This window comes from Amblyomma maculatum, chromosome 7 (genome assembly GCF_055883805.1).
Source record: "Amblyomma maculatum isolate TAMU_Amacu chromosome 7, ASM5588380v1, whole genome shotgun sequence".
In the NCBI taxonomy this organism is placed as follows: domain Eukaryota; kingdom Metazoa; phylum Arthropoda; class Arachnida; order Ixodida; family Ixodidae; genus Amblyomma; species Amblyomma maculatum.
Genome location: NC_139350.1, coordinates 81243099 through 81267978, shown reverse-complemented (window position 1 = coordinate 81267978; position 24880 = coordinate 81243099). Strand labels below are relative to the sequence as shown.

Sequence of the window (24880 nt, the reverse complement as noted above, 5' to 3'; positions counted from 1 at the left end):
AGGCCTAAAATCACGTCTTGAGGACAAGTATTAAGGACGGCGAAGAGCACAGGGACATGGTGGCCGGCGATGCTAACGCGTGCAGTGCACATTCCGATGATGGCAGCAGTTTTTCCATCAGCAACGCGAACTGTAGAGGTGTTAGCGGGCGTAAGAACTTTTTTGAGGCGCTGGCGGAAGGACGAACTAAGAACGGAAATATGGGCTCCAGTGTCAATGAGAGCGGGCACAGGGACTCGATCTACGAGGACATTGATCAGGTTGCGGCGTGGTGCGATGGTCGAAACACAGTTGGCTGTCCGGGTTGGTAACGCAGCGTCACGTCCGGGCGCTGCGTTGCCTAGTTTCCCGAGTAGGTGCCTTGGTACGTTGGGGACAAGCTGCGGCGACGAGTAGGTGATCGGGAATGGTGGAGGTACTTTCGATTCCCCTTGCCACAGCTCCTCGTACTTTCACGCCAGAAACCTGGATTTGCGCAGTGGACGTCATCTCCCTGAGCTCACCCCACCGACTACCACAGTAAGCATGGCATCCCAGGACGCATCACCCGCTACGGAAACTCCAGCTGCCCCCATGGTTTTAACCAAAATCCGTCATCCGCCTATCTTTAAGGGTGAAGACAACAAGGACGTTGAAGATTGGCTCGACGAATATGAAAGGTGCAGCAAGAATAACCGCTGGGATGCTAGCATAATGCTGGCAAACATCATCTTCTGTCTGGCGGGAAAGGCGAAGACCTGGTTTACCAATCACGAACAGGAGATGCCTACGTGGGACATCTGCAAACAAAAACTGCAGGACTTATTCGGCAAACCAATTGGGCGAGCTCTGGCAGCCAAAAAAGACCTGGCTACTCGGGCTCAGTCGTCCACCGAGCCTGGCCTACATACCTGGCCTACATACAGGACGTTCTCGCATTGTGTCGAAAGGTGAATACCTCCATGACCGAAGATGATAAAGTGGGCCACATACTTAAGGGTATCGCCGATGACGCATTCAATATACTTCTCTGTAAAGACTGCTCTACGGTGGACTCAGTCCTGCAAGTCTGTCGCCGTTTCGAACAGGCGAAGCAGCGCCGCATCGTCCATCGGTTTCAGCGCCTTCCCAACACGGCGACTACATCCTCATGTGACGACTTGCCCACGTTACAGCAGCCTTCAAGTCAGAATAACCTCACTACCATCGTCCGCAGAGAAATCGAGGCCTTGACTCCTGTTACACATACGTCACCTCCTGCACAGGCAACAATAGCTATGATACAGGCTGTTGTCCGCCAAGAATTCGCTAATGTGGGCCTCGTTTCAATCTTGCAATTGCAATCTTGAAATCGAGACATGGTCTGGGCCCTTTATTCAGCGTGCACTTTTCTGGAAACTTACAATTCAGGACGTAGCGTTCAACATTATTGTTCAGCCTGTTCCGTTTTCACTGGAAGTAATATTCAAGTGGGTACCACCGCCAAAACATACTAGCTAACACAAACTGTTGCAAAAGAAACAGCACAAGACAGCCAGTTCAACGACACGCCCGCAGGCTCAGGTAATTTTTTTCTCGTTTGATTATGAAGCCGCGTGATGCACAGAAGACACGCAAGCTTGTTTTACAAGCGAAGAACTTTTCTTGAAAAAGGTTATGTGCAAGCGTGATTTTTTCCACTGTCTGATTGATGTTGCCTGTCCAGTTGGTCAGCAGTAGTCGCATTAGTTTGGTTAGGTCCTTAGTGTGACTGCGGTCTTCTCTCTCGCAAATAAACTCCGGAAATTGCACATAATAGGGAAGAAGGGATGAAATTAACATGTTGCATAGCTTGCTGCTTCTTATGACCTGCGGGCACTTCATCACCTTGCTAACAAAGGTGCATGGTGATTTTCAGATACTTTAGGCGTCCATCATCAAGAATTTTGATAAGTCCAGGGTTTTGCAGGAATCACAAGGCACAAAGTTAATAAATGGATGGGGACTAATAAAATAAAATTATTGACACTCTAAAGTAAGCACTAGAAGTTATTTAAACTTTGGTAATATATAAATAATGAAAACATGGGCAGGCACTGAAAACAGAATAAATAAAAATGTTTCATGAGATTCTGTAAAACTATTGATACTTTCTCTTCAAATGGGCGTGCGAGGTAACCAGCCAAGAATGCAATCGGTGCTAACTCTATCTCAGCTGCTGGTTCACACCACACATGAATGAATCCAAGCTGACTCGAAAACTCTCTCGCAGCAGGCGTTATATGGCAGTTGGCAAGGTAGGACTTTCATAATCACGAATTCCAAGTTTTATAGCTGCCTATTGTTGATAGGTGCATTTGCAGACCGATGCTTGCAAGATGCCAACCTGCACAAAGCATGGCAAAATGTGTATAACGTCAGTCGATATATATTTTTTTCGCTAGTGCCACCTTCAGTATTTTCTCCGAGGTGAAAACTGCAGCCCTTGCGTCAACTTTGTCGTTCCCGCCTTTGAATTGCCTTAGGCTGCTAAAAAGCGATACTATAGACCCGCTTTCAGAGCCTGCTTTAGGGCGTATCGGAAGCTGAAAATAAGATTCGGTTAAATGCAATGCACTAGTAAGGCACACAGAAGACATTGTTTTAAGATACTTGATGTGATCAAGAAGGTACTTAATTTGCGCCACTGTTGATGTAGTTGTCATGATTGTTGCTTCGTACGTTTGCTTGGTTAGCCTTTGCTTCGACGTGCCTCCTTGGACCTGAATGTCTTCGATATGGCAAAGTCCAACTCTAACCAAGAGAGTCGCTCGCCATCTGACAAATAGAGCAGCTCCTCTTGGTGTCTCCATGGCTTCACTTATGCGATATTGGGCACGGCCTACCATTTTGATATCATCGTCATAAAAGTGATCGTGGCGCAGCTATCTTGAAACACACATGCTTCAGGATTACACGGGGGGTTGTCCAGGAGGAAACGAAGTGTAGCTATAACAAGTGGGAAAAAAAAAGCTATGGACCTGCGCACATTAATTTTTTCAAGGTTGTGTGGCTCAACATGAGCCCGCGTGAGTAACTTGTAATGTGGGCAGTTCGGGAACACGGAGGGGACAGCTGAAGGAAGCAGGATCTTCAGTTTTATGTTCTTCCTGTAATCGCCATCTGTGACGTGTAGTATACCAGTGACTTGTCACTCGGCTCCCACCGGCTTCCTTTTCCAACCTAGCCCTCCCGAGATATGTTTTTCAGCCATGCTGCTCGACGTTGTGAGTCGCACGGGAACTCATGGTAACCGATCTTTTCTTGCTTTCGTGGTGCACAGCGGCACACAGCAGTTGCCTGGCATGGTGCTGCATACGCCTAGGACGCTGTTATGCTGAGTAGTCAAAACGATAACACGCGCCAACCCAGCCAGCGTGCTCCTTCCGCGTCGTCTGCTCGTCCGTGCCGGCGGCGCCTTGTCCTGGAGTGGTGGCGCCCCCGCGGAGAATGACGGCGGAAACTGTAACTTCTCCCAATACGCGCTTCCCCAGCCATTGAGGCGTGACGCGACGGGCCGCACCAAGTGCGCCTCCATTGAGCGGCCGTGATCCAACACTCCTACTCTGCTGCAGTGTCTCGGCTCGCCGTTGTTATTGGTGTTGTGTCGGTGATTGTGTCTGTCCGCAGCTTGATCATGTGCAGTGCGGAATCTTCGCTGTGGAATTAGCAGCCTCTCATAAAAAAAGTTCGGCAGAGGCCGGCTCTCTACTACGAGTAGCTGAAATCGCACAGAGAGAAGTGCAAAACGATGCCTGGCTGCAAATTGCCAGTGCGCTGAGTCAAAGTAGTAAGTGGTTTATCAATCCGTTTTTTCATGCGCGAACAAGCTCTCAACAAGCAAATGTTTCCTCTAGCTTAGAAAAGTGAGGTTATGGAGGCGGGGGATGCCCGCTTCATCCCCGTGCATTCTCGCAGCCCCATCGGCTCCGTTGACAAGTGAGGAAACAGAGCGAAAGGCCGATGCGGGGCGACGTTGCGGTCGGGCCGCAGAACGGAGCTGGTGCGGACTCGTCGAAGTTTGAAAGAAGCTCACCGTAAAAGAGAAAAAGAAAACAGCATTTTCTGAGGAGGGACGAGGTTCCGCGGACGTTTCCGTGTCTGCCGCGCGCCCCGGCTCATTGTTTGGAGTCAGTAGTACGGCCTTTGAGTCACCGCCCCGGCCCGTCTCCAAGATCGCTCCGGGGCACTGGTAAAATCGCAAGCCGGGATGGATGCAGGCGGACCGTACGCCTGTTTTGGTGCGAGAGAGTGCGAGCACGGGACACCGAGCAGGAGTGCGCGATACGTCGACAATGAGAACGGGCGCGTGAAGAAATGTGCGAAGGAGTGAGCGGTGCGTCAGCACGGTGAGCGGACGTTTGAAAACTGTGTGCGAACGTGCGTGTGTGGAACGAAGTGTATTTAAAATCGAGTTGTTAACTGTTAATATACCCATTGTTCTTTTTCGTATTTTATTTGTGTGTCCAGTCTTTTCTTTCACATCTTATTTTGAGCTTGAAGAGCCCAGACCTCCGCTATCAGCCGCTTGCTAATCGGCGCCATGTTGAGAGCGCTGATTGGCCGGTCGTAAAGAGCGCATCTTACCGAACGGCCCAGTGTGAACATGCGCGGTCGCAAGCTACGTAAACGGGAGCTCCAGCCACTATGCGCACTGCGATAAATACGATACTTACGACGGATGCGCACGTAGTCTGAACGCGGCTTAACTTTGAGGGCCTACATCATTCCACCTTCAGGTATGTGGACGACTTTTTAGTATTCACAGACCGTGAAGGATTCAATCAACGAATGAAGGACACTATGGATGTTTTTACTGAGTGTGAATCCGGGCTGGAATTGACTGTTGAAGAACCAGTTGACGATCGATTACAATATTTAGATTTATTGATTCAGTTCGGTGAGGATCATGTTTGTTAAAAATACAACCCGAGATCGGTGAAGCCCTTGCTAAGCTCCAATTCGGGGCATTCCAATTCACTGAAGAATGGGATGAGCAACACATGCTTGTTAAATGCGTTGAAGAAATGTTGCTACCACGGCATGGGCAAGAGTTTTGAAAGACAATTAACAAGAATTGCAAAGGCCGGTTATCGGGAGTCGGTTATTAATGAAGCCAGTTTCCGGGTAATGAAGAGCCTTAAAGGAACGTACAGACTGAAATCCCTGCCCAGCATGGGTGAGAAGAAGAGGAAGGTTGCAGTGGTACCGTATGTGCACAGAATTTGACATGGCCTCAAAAATGTAGGCAAGATGTATGGTATTGGTGTCGCATTCACCGCCCCGCTCAATATGAAGAGGATTTGCCCGGTTACTCAAAGGGCAAGAGAATCAAAGAAGCAAGAATGTGGAGTGAAACATAGAGACCCATTTGTTGGATGCAGGACTGGTGTTGTGTACAGGCTTGAACTCTCTTGTGGAGCCTGTTATATAGGAGAAACAGGACCCTGTATTAAAAAGAGACTACTAAAACACCGGAACAACTTGGAAAGTGGCAAGGACAAAACATTTCTAGTCTCACATTGTCATTCATGTGAAACAATGAAGAAAGAGAAGTGTACTCATAGGTTTGACCAGGTTATGATTTTGTATCGCAACAAAGAAAAGATGACGAGAAAGATAGTTGAATCATATTTTATTTCAACGGACAATAAGTGCGTCAGAAAGACCTCTCTTGCTTTTTCAAGCAAAGAGATGTCTTTTTCGAATGACATTTTGTGCAGCAGGTGAACCCAGGGGTCGTTTCACGTGAATGTTTCGTTTTCGTCATATTTTTTATCTGGGCCGTGGAGTAAACGCTTAGGCATAGTAGTGAGTCAGCGCTTGTACTGTGGCTTCCTTTTATCTTGTCCTTTGTCTTCTTGTTCGCGCTGTTTAAATTAATAATGTATGGTCAGCCGGGGTGGAACGGGATGGCCAAAACAGGTTTTGGAGAAGCTCCTGGAGCTGGAAAATGTGCATTTTGGAGACTCAGCTGCTATGGAGCAGAACATGTGCGTTCTGGAGCAGCTATGGAGCTGAAACGTGTTCATTTTGTAGCAGGAGCATCAAAATTTTAGAAAAACTTGAGAGAATGCGCTCATGCAATGCAAATCTCCAATAAAATCGCAAATGCCTCCGCGGCCTATCGCGATGCATCGGAGTAGAAGTGCCGCCTGCTTAAAAACGGCCCCGTGGCATTTTGAGGATGCTTCACTGCATGGACAGTGAGCAGCGTGTGAGCAGCGAGCAGTTTCAGCATACTGGAAGCAGTGCATGGATGCGAGCAAGGGAAATATGCGCAGCCGTCCGAACTCGTGACGCCACCCTCAAATAGAAACAAAAGACCAGACGCGCCATTCAGCGCTCGAAACGGCATGACTGGCCGATGCGCGCGCCAGACCGCTGTGTGGAAGGCTGGCTGTTCCTGACCCTACGGGGCTGGGACTTGTAGGTCAACTGCCACCGAATATTTATGTGTTGTAGGTCGTCATTGCACCCGCCACCGCTTCTGTGGTGGACGACGGCTGTTGCGACGCGCTTCTTCTCTCCCGCTTCTTTTTCTTTCTTGTCTATTTTCTCTTCTGTCCGCACAAAGCAGTGGAGGTAGCTCAGCTACAGAGCCAGTAGCCAGCCAGTGCATTTTCTTCTCCTTCCGACAGCTGCAACAGCCTGACCGCTGTTATGCCCGGGTGGGCCACCCGGATTCCGCTGAACTGAGCGTCGGGCTTCTGCTGACGCCTACTTTGCCTGCTCCTCAAGGTAGCGACGCATTGCCAGGAAGCATCGGGCGGTCAACATGATCAGACAAGTCTAGAATGCCAGACACCCGGACGCCGGTTCCTTGGCGGCAAGTCGCCTTCGCCCCGCTGCAGATTCGAAGCGAGCGATCTGCGTGCTCCCTGATTGGACCTCTCGGGCCGCTGTCAAGTGCTGCCTCCTGATTGGACAGTTTGAGTGCTAACCACTTTCCCACGCTATATAAGCGAGCGCACTGGCTCCGGAGAACAAGACATCAATGAGCGTTCGTCGAGTGCTGTGCCGCTCGCAAGGAGGGCACGCGTCGCAGTATCCCCGGCAGTCGCTGTGCGACTAGTTATGTCTAGCTGTTTGTCCTGTAAATATGCCCTGTATATAATGTATAACGACGTCTTGTGTTCATCGCTTCAACGCTGACTCGGTACCATCGCTACCGCCAAGAGAGCAGCAGCTCTCGTTCACAAAACGGGTGACGTGAGCTACGGGCCATACTCCCTTCGGCACAACACCGCTGCGTCCCAGGCTGCTAAGGAGTCGGGCGCCACTTTCCAGGAGTGAGTGTTTCGTCTACTTTCTTAAAGGGACACTGCAGCGGTTTTTAAATGTGCCAATACTATAGATTGTTGAAGTAGATTATTTGTTGATCATGTCTGTGAAGTTATTTTTTCGATTATGCATAAAGAACCAGCGCAATCGCTGACTGAAAGCGCGCAGTTCAAATTTCCTGCGCCCCGCGCGACGGCTACAGAGGAGGAAAGCGGAGAGAGAAACCTCTCCGTCGTGACATCACTGTGAGGAGCCGCAGGCATTCAGAGCCAACAGAGAAAGCTTTCTGCGTGTGCTGTTCCTCGTCTTGCGTGCGTTGCGGATGTTCAAAACGCGTCAACTTAGTGTAGTGCACCTGATACAAACAGCTCTGCATGTGTTTGGATGCACGAACATCTGTGGACGCGACGATGTAGCCTTCCATCGAGTTAAAAACTAGCGGCGCAATGCGGTGCTGCTGAGAAGAGAGCTAAATTCAAACCGACTAAAGGAAACATTCTATTCGAAGCGATTTCGTGACTGTGACTACATGCAGTTTGTTCCTAATGCGAGTTCTATAGGACTTTGTCAAAAAGGAATGGCTGAACCATTAAACGGTTCCTTCTATTTCCTTGCACAAACGACTCGGGCCAGTCACCATGTCCTAGAACAGCGGTTATTACAGGAAGAAAAGGGTTGTAAGGCTTGTATTTCGTAGTTACTATAATTCCTGACTATTCAGGTCTCATTTGTATGTGAACCGTTGCGTTTAGCGTTGATTGCGATGAGTTGATGGAGTGCAATCCCGCAATGAGACGGGCAGACCGCATCAGCGCATGGTTTTATTTGCGTGTCTATTTTTTTTTGCGCAAACGCTCCGCGCAACGGATTCTGAGCTAGACATGGGCAACTCATCAGAAACACGCGCTGATGATCTTTGCGAACGAGCAGATGATTAAGAAGAGCCCACTATTGTGTCGCAGCTAGGTTGTGAAGGCTTTGAGAGATCCTTTCCAGCACAGCACATGCCTGATATGTTCGTGGATCCCTTACGGGATTGTTATTAGAAGATAAGGCGTGTACTGCACAGCTGAATATAGGCGCATTCAGGTGAGGAGCGCATAGAGTGAGGTTTCCTTCGATGCGTCCAAGCAAAGCAATCATCGAAGTTGTTTATTTATATGGCCTTGTGATGTTGCACCCGTTGCTGCCTTGTCATTTTACATAGTCCTGTCTTGTTTGACGATACAAATTAAGTTATAAATAAAAACGACGAGTCTCTTGTAGGAAAACACGTTTCACAAAATTCGATTTCTCATAAAGGTATCGGTGCGTCGGATTTGCCGTTTGGCTTCCAACATACGACAGCCGTCAATTCACGAAACGTGTATAATCGTACGATAAAAGGGAAAATCTCTTTAAGTCTGCTAAATATCCTATGACTCAAGCCGCATTCTGCGCGCATTACTTGGTCTACAGCACAATGGCTTCATCAATGTCTCGCGTGCATTGCAGAGCTTGGCAACCGTGATTCGCTTAATATTCACTTGTCTGGTGGCAGCTGTGTATTGCTTCATCATTTCTATAAAATTCTTCGTTTCCCCAAAATAGGACAACTGGCACTCAAAGCAGTAATTGGTACGCCTTCCTTTTTTTTCACAACAATGATTTCTTTGGGCGGGATGAGAAGCCTGAGATGGAGGTAGTAGATAGGGCATTGTTCGCCGCCCTTCCTTCCCAGGAATATGCGCGCGGAAGGCCATGTATACTTCGTCTCACAAGATGTATCTGCAGCTCTGCGAAAGGCAGAGAAGCCCTTGTAATTGTGCTTCTAAGTTCCTCTCGCCCCTGCGCACAAGAATAGAGAATTGTGCTTCTACTGGCAACCCCCCATTTTGGGGGGCGAGAGGCGCGTAGGATCACGCGCACTACTACTATAGGTAATTGTGCTCCTATGCGCCTCTCGCCCCTCAAAATGTTGGGGTGCGTAGGAGCACAATTGCCTATAGTAGTGTGCGTGATCCTGATTGGATCTGGGTGCCTCTGCATTTTACTGGGCTGCAAACATCTTGTGAGATGAAGTATAGCTTCTGTTAATAATGACACACACCACTTTTTAAAATGCCTTACTACAACTAAAGCAAGTTTTCATGCCAAATCCAAGCTCTTCACAACGGAAGTGCTGCATCGTTTGAGGGCGCATCTGATACAGATACATGCGGTAAAAATCCCGATGGTCATTCGTGTGGTAATGGCATGCCATAATGACATTCACAAAGCCGCAAAGAGCTGCGATCAGCAGACAGCGCAGCGAAGGAGCAGCATCGGGAGCTTCCCCGGTCCTCACGATGTCGTCACGGGACGTCTGGGCCAATGACAGGCGGCGGCGTGACCCGCGGTGAACTCCGTCGCGCAGGCTGCATAGTTCTGCTAAAAAAAGGCTATTTCTGCTTTTTTCTGACTAATTTGAATCGAATATTCGTGTTGGCAGCATGACAAGCTGTGGGTTCCTGCTGAAAGCCCAATTGTTTGCAAAAAGTGCTGCAGTGTCCCTTTAAGTACACACCCCCGAGTTCTTTTAAAAGGTCCCCAACACACAGTTCACATATGGACTGACACTTCTAAGTGTCAGTCCACATGTGAAACGGGTTCCTCCAGAGCAAGCCTGCGCCTCCTCAAATCACTTTCTGCCCGGTTAGTTCAGCCACACATTGCCGTGTCACGTTCGACTAATGGTCGATGCTGTTCCTACGTCCTTGGTGACAATTGAAAGTGACACAGACTTTGCGCTAATGTCCTGGGTGATCCAATTCTAGCTATAACACGGTCACTGCTTTCAAAGCAGTATTGCGCCGGATGCAGGCACTAATCGAAGCAAAGCGATATATGAACAGTGGGACGCGGAGGTGATGCTTCGCATGGCCTGCCACCTAGCTTTATGGAATGGCCGGGTCGGACGCAATGATGATTTGAAAGAAGTGGCGTGTTATAGCTAGAAGTGGATTACCCTGTACATACATGCATGGATATGCAACTAGGTGTGGCGTTAGTAAGCATGAGCTCGCTTTTATGACGAAACCCTTTAATGGCTCATACTGTCGTCGGCAAAAGATCTCCGCGCGAGCTGCTCACCTGATTGGTCGACAGAGAAATGACGTCACCAGCCGCCAAATTCGAAGCGACCAACCAGAAGTCTCATCTTCTCTAGCGTTCCTGCCTGCCATCTGCAATCCCACACTTAAACGCGCGTCAAGGAACGCTACGCGACCGGAACGATGGTGTACCGTCCAAACGCACATTTGTCAGAGAAAGTGTGACAGATACTGCACCTTTCCTTTCCTGTAAACTAATTATAATTATATGTAGCACTGCAACGAATGCCGACAAAAGGGAAACAACGAGAGCCAAATGATAGGAGAAGAAGGGTAGGCTTTTGTCATCATCCGACCCTCTAATTTTTATGAAGCAGAGGTCTAAGTAGAGTATTTCGATATCCCTTTTACGAACCAGGAGCTACTAAGTAGTTTTAGATTTCTTGTGTTGTGAACCCGTTATATAGAGAGCTTGCATGAAGCGAAGCAGCATGAAGCATGCTGGGTAATCCGCCAGGTTGTTGTCGTTGGCAGCAGACGACGCAGGATGGCACTGCCAGACAGCACCGTCTGCCTGGTCACGTAATGCGCGCAGACGATGCTGCTGCGATCGCACAGGCCGATAGCGGGTCCTTCACGATTCTAAAAATACATCTGCACGAGTGCGAAAAGGCAAAGGATCCCTCTAGCGACCCCGACGCGAATGGCTCGCTAGGGCCAACAGACGTGAGATCGACGCCAATTCGGAAAGTATCAAACTAGTCGCCAGAACTAGAAGTCAAGAATGACGGCGATATCGACGGGCGGCCACAGGCCCAGATGTATAGTGCAATCAGTTGTCCGCGCGTAGGTTAACCGGGTCGATTCGCGCCATACTACTTTGCAGTTCTTCATAGGGTGCCCAATCTACAGTACGCAGCGTCGACATATACATTCTTCAGGAATCTATTGACACCCTACACGCTGTAGAAGAAGGACGTTCAGGACGGCGTCGAGGTCGACGGGGAAGCAGGGCGATCAAGACCAACACGATCTGCGCGATGACAATTCCACACCTTCGTCTTTCTCATCAGCGTCCTGCGAAACGGTCCATCTTCTTCATAATGCCCCCCCCCCCCCCCCCCAGGGAAAAAGGAGCCATCCTGGCGACTTAAGGGGACGAAGACACAATGGGGTCGTAGAATGGCTTAAGACGCTGCACATGAACAGTTTCACGGCCACGGCGTCGCAAATCGGAAGATGGCGTAAGCGGCTCAACAACATAGTTCACTGGTGAAGTGCGCTCGACGTCGCGGTAGGGCCCATGATACTTGCAGACCAGTTTTGTTGAGAGACCGGGGCTGCCGGATGGAACCCATAGCCACACGAGTAAGCCGGGCTCGAAGTGTGATGCATTCTTCTGATTGGTGTCATGGCGATATTTTTGGCGCCACTGAGAGTCGGTTGTGAATGTCCGTGCAATCTGGCGGCATTCTGCGTGCTGTGCAGCTTCGGTCACTGTGGTACATTCTGATGCGTTAGGGTTGTAGGGGAGGACAGTATCAAGGGGAGCTGATGGATGCCGACCGTACAGCAAAAAGAACGGAGAGAAACCCGTGCTGGATTGCGTAGCAGTGTTGTACGCGTAGGTGATGTAAGGAAGGACAATGTCCCAGTTTGTGTGGCTGAATCCGACGTACTTCGCGAGCATGTCACCGAGGGTGCGATTAAATCGTTCAGTAAGGCCGTTTGTCTGCGGGTGGTAGGCGGTGCAAATCCGGTGAATGATTTTGCACTGAGCGAGCAGGGCTTGAACAACCTCAGATAAGAAAGCACGGTCTCTGTCGCTGAGTAATTCACGAGGAGCACCGTGACGGAGAATGAAGTTCTTTAATAAGAAACCGGCCACATTTCTGGCTGTTGCAGCTGGGAGCGCGGCGGTTTCGGCATATTGCGTTAGGTGGTCGACGGCGACAATGACCCAGCGATTGCCATCAGCTGTGTACGGAAGAGGGCCATAGAGGTCAATTCCAATGCGCTCGAAGAGTCTAAGCGGGCATGTGAGAGGCTGTAACTCACCAGCCGAACGGTGAGAAGCAGGTTTGCGGCATTGGCAAGTCAAGCACGATCGAACGTACCTAAGTACCGAGGTGTATATATCGCGCCAATAGTAGCGAAGACGGATTCGAGTGTAAGTCTTGAAAACTCCGGCGTGACCGCACTGCGGATCTGCGTGAAAGGCTGTACATATTTGAGTCCGTAGATGGCGCGGAAGCACGAGGAGCCATTTCCGCCCACTCGAGTTGTAGTGGCGCCGGTAAAGAAGGTGATCCCGAATCTCATAGTGGGAAGCTTGACGGCGAAGAGCACGTGAAGGGGCAATCGCTGAATTGTCGGAAAGGTAGTCAATAAGGGAGGCGATCCATGGATCCTTTCGTTGTTCAGCGGGCATGTCACTGATGTCGAGGGAAGATACCTCAGAGTCCGAGATGGAGGGGCTGGCAAGGTCGGCTGGCAGCGGTGAGCGAGACAAAGCGTCGACGTCTGTATGCTTGCGACCAGATTGGTAAATAACATGGATGTCATATTCTTGTAGACGAAGAGCCCACCGTGCCAAGCGGCCGGAAGGGTCCTTGAGTGATGAAAGCCAGCAGAGGGCATGATGGTCCGTGACTATATCAAACGAACGGCCGTAAAGGTAAAGGCGAAACTTTGTGAGGGCCCACACCGTGGCCAAGCACTCCTTTTCCGTTACAGAGTCGTTCGCTTCGGCTTTTGTGAGAGTACGGCTGGCATACGCAACTACGTATTCACCGAAGCTGGAGGGGCGCTGAGCAAGCACAGCGCCGATGCCGACACCACTGGCGTCTGCATGCACTTTGGTGGGCGCCTGAGGGTCAAAATGGCGCAAAATGGGCGGGGCTGTGAGGAGGCCGCGCAATGTGCTGTAGGCGTCCTCGCATGCGGGTGACCACAGCGAAATATCTGAGGTATTGCCGAGGAGCTGAGTCAGCGGGGCGACAATGGAAGCAAAGTTCCGTATAAAACGCCGAAAGTATGAGCACAGGCCCAAAACACTTCTTAATTGCTTGATGGTAGTAGGCTTCGGAAACTCGGTCACAGCTCGAAGTTTGGCTGGATCAGAACGTATGCCCTCCTTGGACACAGCGTGGCCTAAAATGGTCAGCTCACGAGCAGCGAAACGACACTTCTTCAAGTTGAGCTGCAGGCCGGCGTTCGCAATGCCAAGACCTGCTTCAGGCGAGAGATGTGGGTCGCAAAGTCCGGCGAGAACCCCACGATGTCGTCAAGGTAACAGAGGCACGTCTTCCACTTCAGGCCACGCAGTATAGTATCCATCATACACTAGAATGTAGCAGGGGCATTACAGAGACCGAAAGGCATGACGGTAAATTCAAAGAGGCCATCGGGGGTGTCAAATGTGGTTTTAGGGCTATCTTCCGCAGCCATGGGTACCTGCCAGTAGCCGGATCGTAAATCGAGCGAAGAAGAGTTCAGCACCTTGTAAGCAGTCCAATGCATCATCTATACAAGGAATGGGGTAGACGTCTTTTCTCGTGATTTTGTTCAGGCGACGGTAGTCGACGCAAAAGCGTATAGAACCGTTCTTCTTTCTCACTAGGACAACAGGAGAGGACCACGGACTGTTAGACGGCTCAATCACGCCATTCTCAAGCATAGTATGAACTTGGGCTTCAATAACTCGGCGCTCGGTGGCAGACACCCGATAGGGACGCTGGCGCAGAGGAGCATGGGAACCGGTGTCAATGTGGTGGGCAACAGTTGATGTGCGGCTCAAAGGAGGCTGATGAGAGTCGAATGAAGAGCGGAACTGATGAAGCAGTGCGAGGAGTTCAGAGCGTTGATGGCCAGGAAGACTGGTGTCGATGGAGCGGAGAAAAACGTCGGCAGAAGACTGATTCAGCGCAAGAACAGGCGGTGTGAGTGCAGCCAAGTCAGCGGGCTGCGAAGAGAGTGTTTCGTCAGCGGTGAGAATAGAATCCATGAGCTGGATGGTGCCGAGGCATTCACCGCGACGCAGGGATACGGGAAATGAGAACGGATTAGAAATCCAGAGCGCGGTGAGGCCAGCTTATATAGAAAGTACGGCATAAGGCAAGGGGAGACTTTTGCGGTTTAGAAAGGTAGTTGATGGGATGAAAAGTACATCGGTACTGCGGGAAAAAGCAGAAGCGGTGGCCACAAGAACGAAAGAGCACGCAGGAATGAAATAAAATATGACGTTTGTTAACTTCGTGGCGTCGTCCCACTTATTGTACGAACTCACTCGCTCGTACGAAGCAAGCCAGTCTTCGCAGTCAGTGTCGTCAGTCCCGCTGAAGAGAGCCGGGTCTCGCTGGCGTAAGGAGCCAGAGCAGACAATCGGCGGGGTCATCGGGTTGGCTGGGGGGTGTTCGTCGTTAGCCATACGAGTTACCGGGAGCGTGCGGGTGCGAAGCTCCAGCGTGAGACAAGTATATCAGGCCGCACCTCCACCAAATGTAGAAGAAGGACGTTCAAGACGGCGTCGAGGTCAACGGGGAAGCAGGGCGATCAAGACCAACACGATCTGCGCGATGGCAATTCCACACCTTCGTCTTTCTCATCAGCGTCCAGTGAAACGGTCCGTCTTCTTCTTCACAACGCACGTAAGGGCAGAGCTTGAACAGCGGCGTGCACGGTGGACTGCCAAAAATGACCAGGCACTCGCTCAATTCAGCCTGGCTGCGCTAGATAGTTGTGCTGCCCGCCGTTCGCTATCGACAACAATATGTCAAATTACACAGCATGCATTCCCTCATGAAAGCTCCCTTCTGTTGTATCAATTAAAGGGATGAGGACATGGCAGGGGAGGATAATTATTCCCCCTGCGTGGAAGTTTACTAAGTTACCAAAAATTATCCAAATCATCAGATATTTTCTGCACCAGCTTTGCGGCACGATGGTCCCATTTGACATATATCCGCAGGTCACCAAACATGCGCCATCAGTCGTCAGCTGAAGCTACTTCCATTATTGGGAGCAGTAACATAGAGATAAGCTAATTGGGCATCTAGTTCCGAGATTTGTTTTCAAAAATGGGAATGTCATTGCTTTTTATTTTATTTTTTATATTGTACTTAAACCCCTACATATGATGGAATATGTCCAACAGGAGGTGGCTCACACAGAACCTCCTGAGTTAGTTCAAAACCCTGAGCTGCCACAGGTGCCTATATTTTGCTTATTACTTGTGTGCAGCCCGCGGTAGAAATTCAGCAGTTGCTCTCTTTATAAGGAAGCAAGAAACAAAACGAGTTCATAAGTAGATTCATCGGTTTATTGGAAGCCTATCATTCTTAGCCTATGTATCTATGCATGGGTCCTCCTGGCACAACATGCCATGCGCAGTGGGAATTTTCCCAGGAGCTCTACACCCACTCTATACACAGCCTTTCAATGTGATGTTTGCTTAGAACCGTCATCGTCATGAATGAAGCTATATTCTGCTAAATACATATGTAGAGACTTTATTTTAACAGGCATACAGACTTCTTCGAGATGGCATCTTATCAGAGACCATATGAACTTTGGAATTTGTCATAGTGCTCCCGACCCTTCGACACTTGTAGATGCAACCTGCTATACAAGGTACACTAAAATATGCTCTTACATGACATTATTTCGAAAATAAGTTCAAACTGTCTGGCAATGCATTACATTCAAAATCTAAAATTTTTTTCTCAGAATATATTTATTTTTTTTACTCTAGTAGCGTGCCCTGTTATAGCCATCATCTCCTGTCTGGAGAGAGCTAAGTGCCATTCTTCAAATTGCATGCAAGCTTAGTAGCAAGAATTGCTAAGCCATGGCTTGCCAATTATGGCTTACATGCTGCGAAATCAGTTTTCTAGGGCAGTTTCAGGGTCTCTTCATAGGGAGAAAGTGATTTTCCAGATAGTGGACATCATGTGAGTAAACTAGCATGCTGATGAAACTATCATTGCAAATGGTATTCATTTAAAATTATGCTCATTCATCATCATCATCATCATCAGCCCGATTATGCCCACTGCAGGGCGAAGGCCTCTCCCATATTTCTCCACTTAACACGGTTCTGTGCTAGCTGCATCCACTTGACCCCTGCGAACTTCTTAATCTCATCCGCCCACCTAACTTTCTGCCGCCCCCTGCTACGCTTTCCTTCCCTTGGAGTCCAGTTTGTTACCCTCAGCGACCATCGGTTATCCTCTCTTCGCACTACATGTCCTGCCCATGTCCATTTCTTCCTCTTAATTTCTACTAGAATGTCGGTAACTTGAGTTATTTCTCTGACCCACTCTGCACGCTTTCTATCTCTTAATGTTACCCCTACCATTTTTCATTCCATAGCCCTCTGGGTTGTCCTCAACTTAAGTAGAACTCTCTTGGTTAGCCTCCAAGTTTCAGCCCCATAGGTGAGTACAGGCAGGATGCAACTGTTGTATACTTTCCTCTTGAGCGATACCGGTAAGCTGCTAGTCATAATCTGCGAGTGCTTGCCAAATGCGCTCCATCCCAATCGTATTCTTCTTGTTATTTCCTTTTCGTGGTCCGGATCTGCGGTTACTACCTGTCCTAAGTAGACATATTCGCCTACTACTTCCAGTATTTCGCTACCTAATGTAAAATGCTGTTCCTTCCCGAGGCTGTTGAACATTACCTTAGTCTTCTGCATATTGATTTTCAAGCCTACCTTTCTACTTTTCCTGTCTAGGTCATCAATCATTCTTTGCAGTTCATCCCCGGAGTTGCTTAGCAAGGCAATGTCATCAGCAAATCGCAGATTACTGAGGTATTCTCCATCTACCCTTATCCCTAACTGCTCCCATTCCAAGTCTCTGAATACTTCCTCTAAACAAGCTGTGAATAGTACTGGGGAGATTGTGTCTCCTTGCCTAACACCTTTCTTTATGGGAATTTTGTTACTTTCTTTATGCAGAACTATGGTTGCTGTGCAGCCGCTATATATATCTTCCAGCACTTTCACGTATGGCTCGTCTACCCCCTGATTTCGCAATGCCTGCTTCACCGCCGAGGTTTCAACTGACTCAAATGCTTTTTCGTAATAAATGAATGCTATGTATAAGGGCTGGTTATATTCCGAGCATTTTTCTATCACCTGATTGATGGTATGGATATGATCGATAGTAGAGTACCGTTTCCGAAACCCTGCTTGGTCCTTTGCTTGATTGCAGTCTAAGGTTGTCCTGATTCTATTAGCGATTACCTTAGTAAATACCTTATACGTAACAGACAGTAAGCTGATTGGTCTGTAATTTTTAAGGTCCTTAGAGTCCCCTTTCTTGTGAATGAGGATAATGTTTGCATTCTTCCATGGTTCCGGTACCGTCGATGACACCAGGCACTGCGTATACAGGGTGGCCAGGTTTTCTAGCACGACATCCCCCCCGTCCTTCAGCAAATCTGTAGTTATCTGATCCTCTCCAGCTGATTTCCCCCTTTTCATAGTTTCTAGTGCTTTCTTGACCTCGTCCTTCGTCACTGGTGGAACGTCTGACTGTTTTTCTCTACCGCCAATCTCATTACGGTCCTGACTACTTTGGCTACTGTAGAGATCTGTATAGAACTCCTCGGCTACTTTGACTATCTTTTCCATATTAGTGATGACGTTGCCCGCCTTGTCCCTTATCGCATACATCTGGTTTTTGCCTATGCACAATTTCTTCTTTACCGCTTTAAGGCTTCCCCCGTTCTTTACAGCATGTTCATTAAAATATGGCAAACATTTTTGGGGTTTAAAAATATTCTGCAAACAATTTTGGCAAGTCATCACCTCCACAACCCTCTAAAACCCAAGCTCTGTTAGGACACCGAGAAAGGGAAGACAAGTAGTTTTAAGTTTCCGAGTGCAACAGAACGGCACGAGGCCAGAGTACAAGGGACTAGACACAGCCTGTAGATTTAAGTTAGGCAAGAAAGGTTAATCTAAGAATAACAATCAACAATGACTTCATGTGTGTATATGTGTGTGAATAACTTACTTCTTGCGCATGCTTATCACTGTAGCCTAGTGACACTGAATAATAAGGGATCTTGAGTGACTGCTTCTAGCCTATTTTAAACAATGATTCTTGCTTACACACATAACACACAACCTGATATGCTCCAACATGTTTTCTAGGCCAGCTTTAATGTCTCATCACTGGGAACTAAAATCCAACGCGTCTTTTTGATCAGTAGACCAATGAATATTTCAGTTTTTCAGTGCTCTCCACATCAAGCTGAGATAGCTGGTATCAGATCTCCCGGGTTGGAAGCATTATAACGCATTATAACGAGCACCCTCAGTTCCCCTTAATTTATCTGCTTGTAGCTTACGGGGGTCTCGGTTCTGGCAGTCTTGAAGCCATAGGTAGCGTAAGAGGGTTCTAGCACAGCCTTCGCCCTCGCTCTTGATCGCGTTCTACGTGACGCTGGCGGTACAAATTACATTCCACGTCCGCCGCTATGGCTGAGGGTGGCGCTGGTGAGCACTCTCAAGGTTCGTATACAGACAACATAAATACCCAAGAAAGTAGCAGGGGGGACAGCGGCCGATGTAGCTGAGTCGGAAGAGCACCGGACGCGTTATTCGGAGGTCGTGGGTTCGGTTCCACCATCGGCACGTTGTTTTTTCTTCTACTTTGTGTTTAATTATCTTTCCCCTAAACAGATTACATTACTAATTTCTGATTATCCAAGGAAACATTAAAAAAAAAGAAAAAGACATAAAGTACCATCCCCAACGCTTTCCTTGGCCTCGCCGATTGTTGGCTTCTTCCCTTCATGTATTATAACGAGCACCCTCAGTTCCCCTTAATTGATCTGCTTGTAGCTTACGGGGGTCTCGGTTCTGGCAGTCTTGAAGCCATAGGTAGCGTAAGAGGGTTCTAGCACAGCTTTCGCCCTCGCTCTTAATCACGTTCTACGTGACGCTGGCGGTACAAAAGACGTTCCACGTCCGCCGCTATGGCTGAGGGTGGCGCTGGTGAGCACTCTCAAGGTTCGTATACAGACAACATAAATACCCAAGAAAGTAGCAGGGGGGACAGCGGCCGATGTAGCTCAGTTGGAAGAGCACCGGACTCGATATTCGGAGGTCGTGGGTTCGGTTCCCACCATCGGCACGTTGTTTTTTCTTCTACTTTGTGTTTAATTATCTTTCCCCTAAACAGATTACATTACTAATTTCTGTGATTATCGAAGTAAACATTAACAAAAAAAAAGACATGAAGTAACATCCCCAACGCTTTCCTTGGCCTCGCCGACTGTTGGCTTCTTTCCTTCATGTATTATAACGAGCACCCTCATTTCCCCTAATTGATCTGCATGTTCCGCTTATGTTCATTTCTCCTTCATGATTTCGACTGCAATGTCATTGACTTGAGTTTGTTCCCTGATCCACTCTGCCCGCTTCCTTTTTCTCAACCTTACCTTACGCCTACATTTTACATTCCATAGCTCTCTGGATTGTCTTTAAATTCGGTGAAATACATCTCCCTAGCCTCCACATTTGTGCCCTATAACTAAGTACTGGTGAGACGCAACCATCATACATTTTCCTCTTCAGCGATACCAGTTAGCTGCTAGTCATGATTGTGAGTACTTGCGAAATGCGCTCCATCCTAACCTTATTCTCCAAGTGATTCCCCTTTCATTCTCCAGATCTGCGGTCACTACCTGTCCTAAGTAGACATATCTGCCTACCACTTCCAGTGCTTTCCACCTATTCTAAGCTGCTGTTTCTTCTCGAGACTGATGATCACCACCTTAGTCTTCTGCAAATAACTTTATGACCTCTGTTTCTGCTCTTCTTGTCCAGTTCATTATTCATCACTCATTCTGAGACATTGAAGGAACTAAAAATTAAATGTGCTGAGATGAAAAGCCGAGGCCACCAAACTGTGTGCAGCCTGGTGGCGATCAGAAGCGGGTCTAGTGGAAAAAGGTCATTTTAAGGCATTATTTCGAGCAATTTACTGACATGGACATAAAAGGCGATGGTGATTGCCTTCCTCAGGCAAAATCAATTTTTGTTGTTATGGCAGTGGCTATCAATGGATGGAAAAACTGCTCCTTAGGTTCTCTTTTGTCGATGGCCTTGTTGGTAAGCAGCGTGCAAATTTAATGACACAAAGCCTGCTGCATTCTCAAGCTCCACGTAATTTGCCCATGTTGCGAGAGCTTCGGTGTCACCTCAGGAAAGTGAATTACTTGGAAGCAACATTGCCTCATACTGCCACCAAAAACCTATAGCTGCATTTCTCGACCATTGCCAGATGTTGAAAATTGTGCGAAATTCTCTAGCACATGAAGAAAAAACAGTCATTGGCATCAATGGGAATATGTCAGCACAACACCAAGTAGAGCGGCTGCACAATCTGCAGCAAAAGGAAGAGTTCCACTTGGCAAACGAATTAAGCAGAGGAGATATTGAATGGCGCAGGCAACCAATGAAAGGCGCACGCAATGACAGTATTTATGTGGCAGCAACACTTGCCGAAAGTTGTGACCTAAAACTAGAAGGTTTTGCTGACTCTCAACCCACTGAAAGATTTTTGATGTGCACGAACAACACATTTGATGCACTAAATTCAAAGACCATGCATGAAAAGACTTCAAAACAAACAATAAAGGAGTATAGGCACCAACTTTTGAAGCGTCAGAAGGAATACGGTTGCTTTCCTGGTTATACAGAGATGCTCCGCGAGCAATCCCAACCTCTCATTTTGCCGCGAACATATACTAATTTGATTTTAAATACAAGCCAGGCGAAGATTCCGTTTTTCAAAACCCATCGACAGTGACACCTCTGTGAGGAAAACGTGTACATAGGTAAAAAACATGACGTCATCAAACAAGTGTGACGTAGAGTCAGCAGAGCAAAGAGCAGTGACAACACAGGATAGCTCCCCGTGTCTGCTTTGTCTGTGTTGTCTGGGCATCCGAGAGAAAGCTCTCCGCTTCTGCTTCTTGACTCGATGGCTTTTGCCCACTGTCTTCGTTGCTGCATGTTACAACTATTTCAGCTGGCGTCTATTTCGCAGTCTGCGTGCTTTTCAAGCACAATGCTTGGGTATTGACCTTGAGATCGAGCAAGAGTCGCCCCTAGCAGCGGCATAGCGGCGAACCCTACTCAGTGTGGATGCGTGTTCGCGCCGCGCGCCAGTCCGCAGTGATTTACGTGTTCTCGTGTGACGTGTAAAAGAGTGCTTTTTGTTTGTTTCGTGGTTCCAGTGCGCTTCTGTTTACCTATCTGCCTCTTCAAAAAAAACTATCAAGAGACTATCACCCCACGCCTAATTAAAAAAAAATACTTGCCCATATCGAGTACATCATGCTGGAAAGGACATCATCAGTCGCGGTCTTCGGCGCCTGAGGTTCTTTGACTCGTGGTGTCTCAAACGAAGCGGTGCTGTCGTTAGGCGCCGTGTCAAAGCAAACCAGGTTGCTGCCCTCAATACAATTTAATTCAAACACACAAAAATCTTATATTCTCGTTTCTGTTTGGAATACCGCAGCTACTGAAACATGCGACCGCAGACTGCTGCATAGCAAAAGCCAGTTTGAACAAGCTTTTGTATCCACGATAGAGGTGTCTGAGTAGATGTTTTTTGCTGTTAAACATCTGACGCGGTGTCTCAGTAGTAGCGCGCTCGACTGCTGATTTCTAGAACGGGGTGTTCGATCCCGGCCGTTTCGAAACGCGCTCCTCGGCCTTGGGGTTTGACTGCACGTTAAAAAATCGCACGTGGTCAACGACACCGAGGTCCGCCCCTACATCATACGTCATATATCCGATGTCGCATGGCGAGTTAAACCCATGTATACATTTATTTTCTTCTTTTTTTTCTAATGAAGGCGTTTGTGCATCCGTAACAGCTAGTGGTAGTGAGCCCATTTCGCTTTAGAGAAATGCTCGAACGTTTGAGAAATAAATTTTCCCATCACCTGTTACACTAAATATTACATTATTACATAATACATGAAGATCAGTGTGCACATAGTAGCTCATTGGAATCATTAGAACCCCTTTTCGTCTGTGCTGTCTTTCGAGCAAACTGGTTGTTTCTGATAAAGGAAATAAAACAGCTTCATACGGGCTTAACCATCAGTGTTTAGTTCGGGAATAAATACATATATATAGTCACATAATAAGATGAACTCCAGTTCTTTCAAGATAGTTTTATATCCGGCACCTGTTTTGGAAGTAAATGACAGAATTGCCCCCCCCCCCCCCCCCAAAGTCACTGCTCAACAATAATTACAATGATAAAGAAATCTTGAGTCTTCAAACTTCCTTGCCAGAATATGATAGCAACCAAGCGCAGGTTTTGCGACGCCTCCGCAGCTACTAATTCATATCTAGCACTTTAACAATACTGAATATTAAACGCTGATAGTCCTAAATTTTGTCAAGTGTATAAAAGTTCTGTCACATGGTGAAATTCGTCTTTGAAACAAATATACACTACTAATTTGCCATTTATTAACTTCACACACATAAGAAATTCCTTATACTTCCCTCGGTTTCAGGAAATGACTTAGAGTATTTCACAGCGACACACTACCAGATTATCTGCCGCAAGAAGCACCCACCTGTGAAGCTCGGCAAACTCAATCCACTCACCGCTTTACACGTGAGCAGCCAGCTTTCCTGTGCGGCGAGGTTTCCTGTACAGTGTCGGCGTATTCTCATTTTTGGGGAATACTTTTGCTTGATGTCCACTCTGTCTACGGCAACCTGCCGGGCAGTACGCTGTCAGTGCTACATTTAACGCGCTTAATTATAGAGTCAATTGCGATATAATGAACCAGGCTCCCTCGATTCATTCTAAAGTACTGCAGGTCAGAGCACGGACGTTGTATATCTCCGTTGACTTCTCAATAAATTTGCCTGTTGAAACGGTGATAAGATATGTCAGGTTCAGGTCCAAGTAGCAGGCCTGTGTGCGCCGTACAACGCAAAAAGCGTGCAAAGCGGTGCCAGTAAATCTAAAAAACAGATGGTTGCGTGTCTTGTTTCCCGGAAATTTGCGCATCTGTTTTTTTTTTTTTGCTGCATTGGCGAAATCCGTGGAATGTTTCTGCAATATTAAACACTCTAAACAGTAAATCGCTAATGCAATGCATCAGGTACGTTTTCATCGCCAACAAATCTGCCATAAACTCGGAAGCAGACATACTCTGCATGCGTTTTTGCGAGCGCCGTCGGCTGCCAATCCCCACTATCGCAGCGATGGTGGCGCCACCTTTAGATCGATCTCGCGGCGAATACTTTGTGAGCGCGCACGGACACGCAGATCTGACTCCGAAAAGGGGAAGCACAATTATTTATTTACTTCATTGACGCGTTCATTGACGCCGCACTCGTGCAATTTCAACCTGGTGTAAATTAAGGCTGCATGCTGTACTCGGGTCCCAAGAGCATATCTGCACAAGTGCGCAGCTTTCGGCAACGGCGCCGCCCGCTGGCGCGCCGGGAGACGTGAACCTTACGTGAACCGCGCCGCCGCACCCCGCCTGCCCTAGACGCCGCTGGCTTACCTGGTTTCACATCCAAGCGGCGGCGGACGGCGCTTCGGAATGGGCTAACGCTGTAATAAACGTTGGACTTTCGCGCTGCTTTACTGGGAAGCCTATCGCATAAAAAAATGCATCCATAATCATCATCATCATCAGCCTGACTACACCCACTGCAGAACGAAGGCCTCTCCCATATTTCTCCCCTTGACCTGTGCTAGCTGCATCCACTTGACCCCTGCGAACTTCTTAATCTCATCCGCCCACATAACTTTCTGCCGCCCCCTGCTACGCTTTCCTTCCCTTGGAATCTAGTTTGTTACCCTAAGCGACCATCGGTTATCCTCTCTTCGCCCTACATGTCCTGCCCATGCCCATTTCTTCTTCTTAATTTCCACTACAATGTCGATAACTTGAGTTATTTCTCTGACCCACTCTGCACGCTTCCTATCTCTTAATGTTACCCCTACCAATTTTCGTTCCATAGCCCTCTGGGTTGTCCTCAACTTAAGTAGAATCCTCTTGGTTAGCCTCCACGTTTCAGCCCCATACGTGAGTACAGGTAAGATGCAACTCTTGTAGTATACTTTCCTCTTGAGCGATACCTGTACGTTGCTAGTCATAATCTGCGAGTGCTTGCCAAATGCGCTCCATCCCAATCTTATTCTTCTTGTTATTTCCTTTTCATGGTCCGGATCTGCGGTTACTATACCTGTCCTAAGTAGGCATATTCGCCTACTACTTCCAATACTTCGCTACCTAATGTAAACTGCTGTTCCTTCCCGATGCTGTTGAACATTACCTTAGTCTTCTGCATATTGATTTTCAAGCTAACCTTTCCACTTTTCCTGTCTAGATCATCAATCATTATTTGCAGTTCATCCCCTGAGTCACTTAGGTTACTTAGCAAGGCAATGTCATCAGCAAATTGCAGATTACGGAGGTATTCTCCATCTACCCTTATCCCTAACTGCTCCCATTCC

At 47.9% G+C, this 24880-nt stretch overlaps 1 protein-coding gene and 1 non-coding gene across 2 annotated transcripts in view; one reads left to right on the top strand and one right to left on the bottom strand.

Annotated features, from left to right (window-relative positions):
• Positions 1 to 24880, bottom strand: part of LOC146183741 (uncharacterized) — an 81335-nt gene that overhangs the window by 13680 nt on the left and 42775 nt on the right. The gene's annotated exons all lie outside the window — the stretch shown is intronic.
• On the top strand, positions 19429 to 19501 carry TRNAS-CGA (transfer RNA serine (anticodon CGA)). Its single transcript has one exon. It is a non-coding gene; the product is annotated as a tRNA-Ser (tRNA).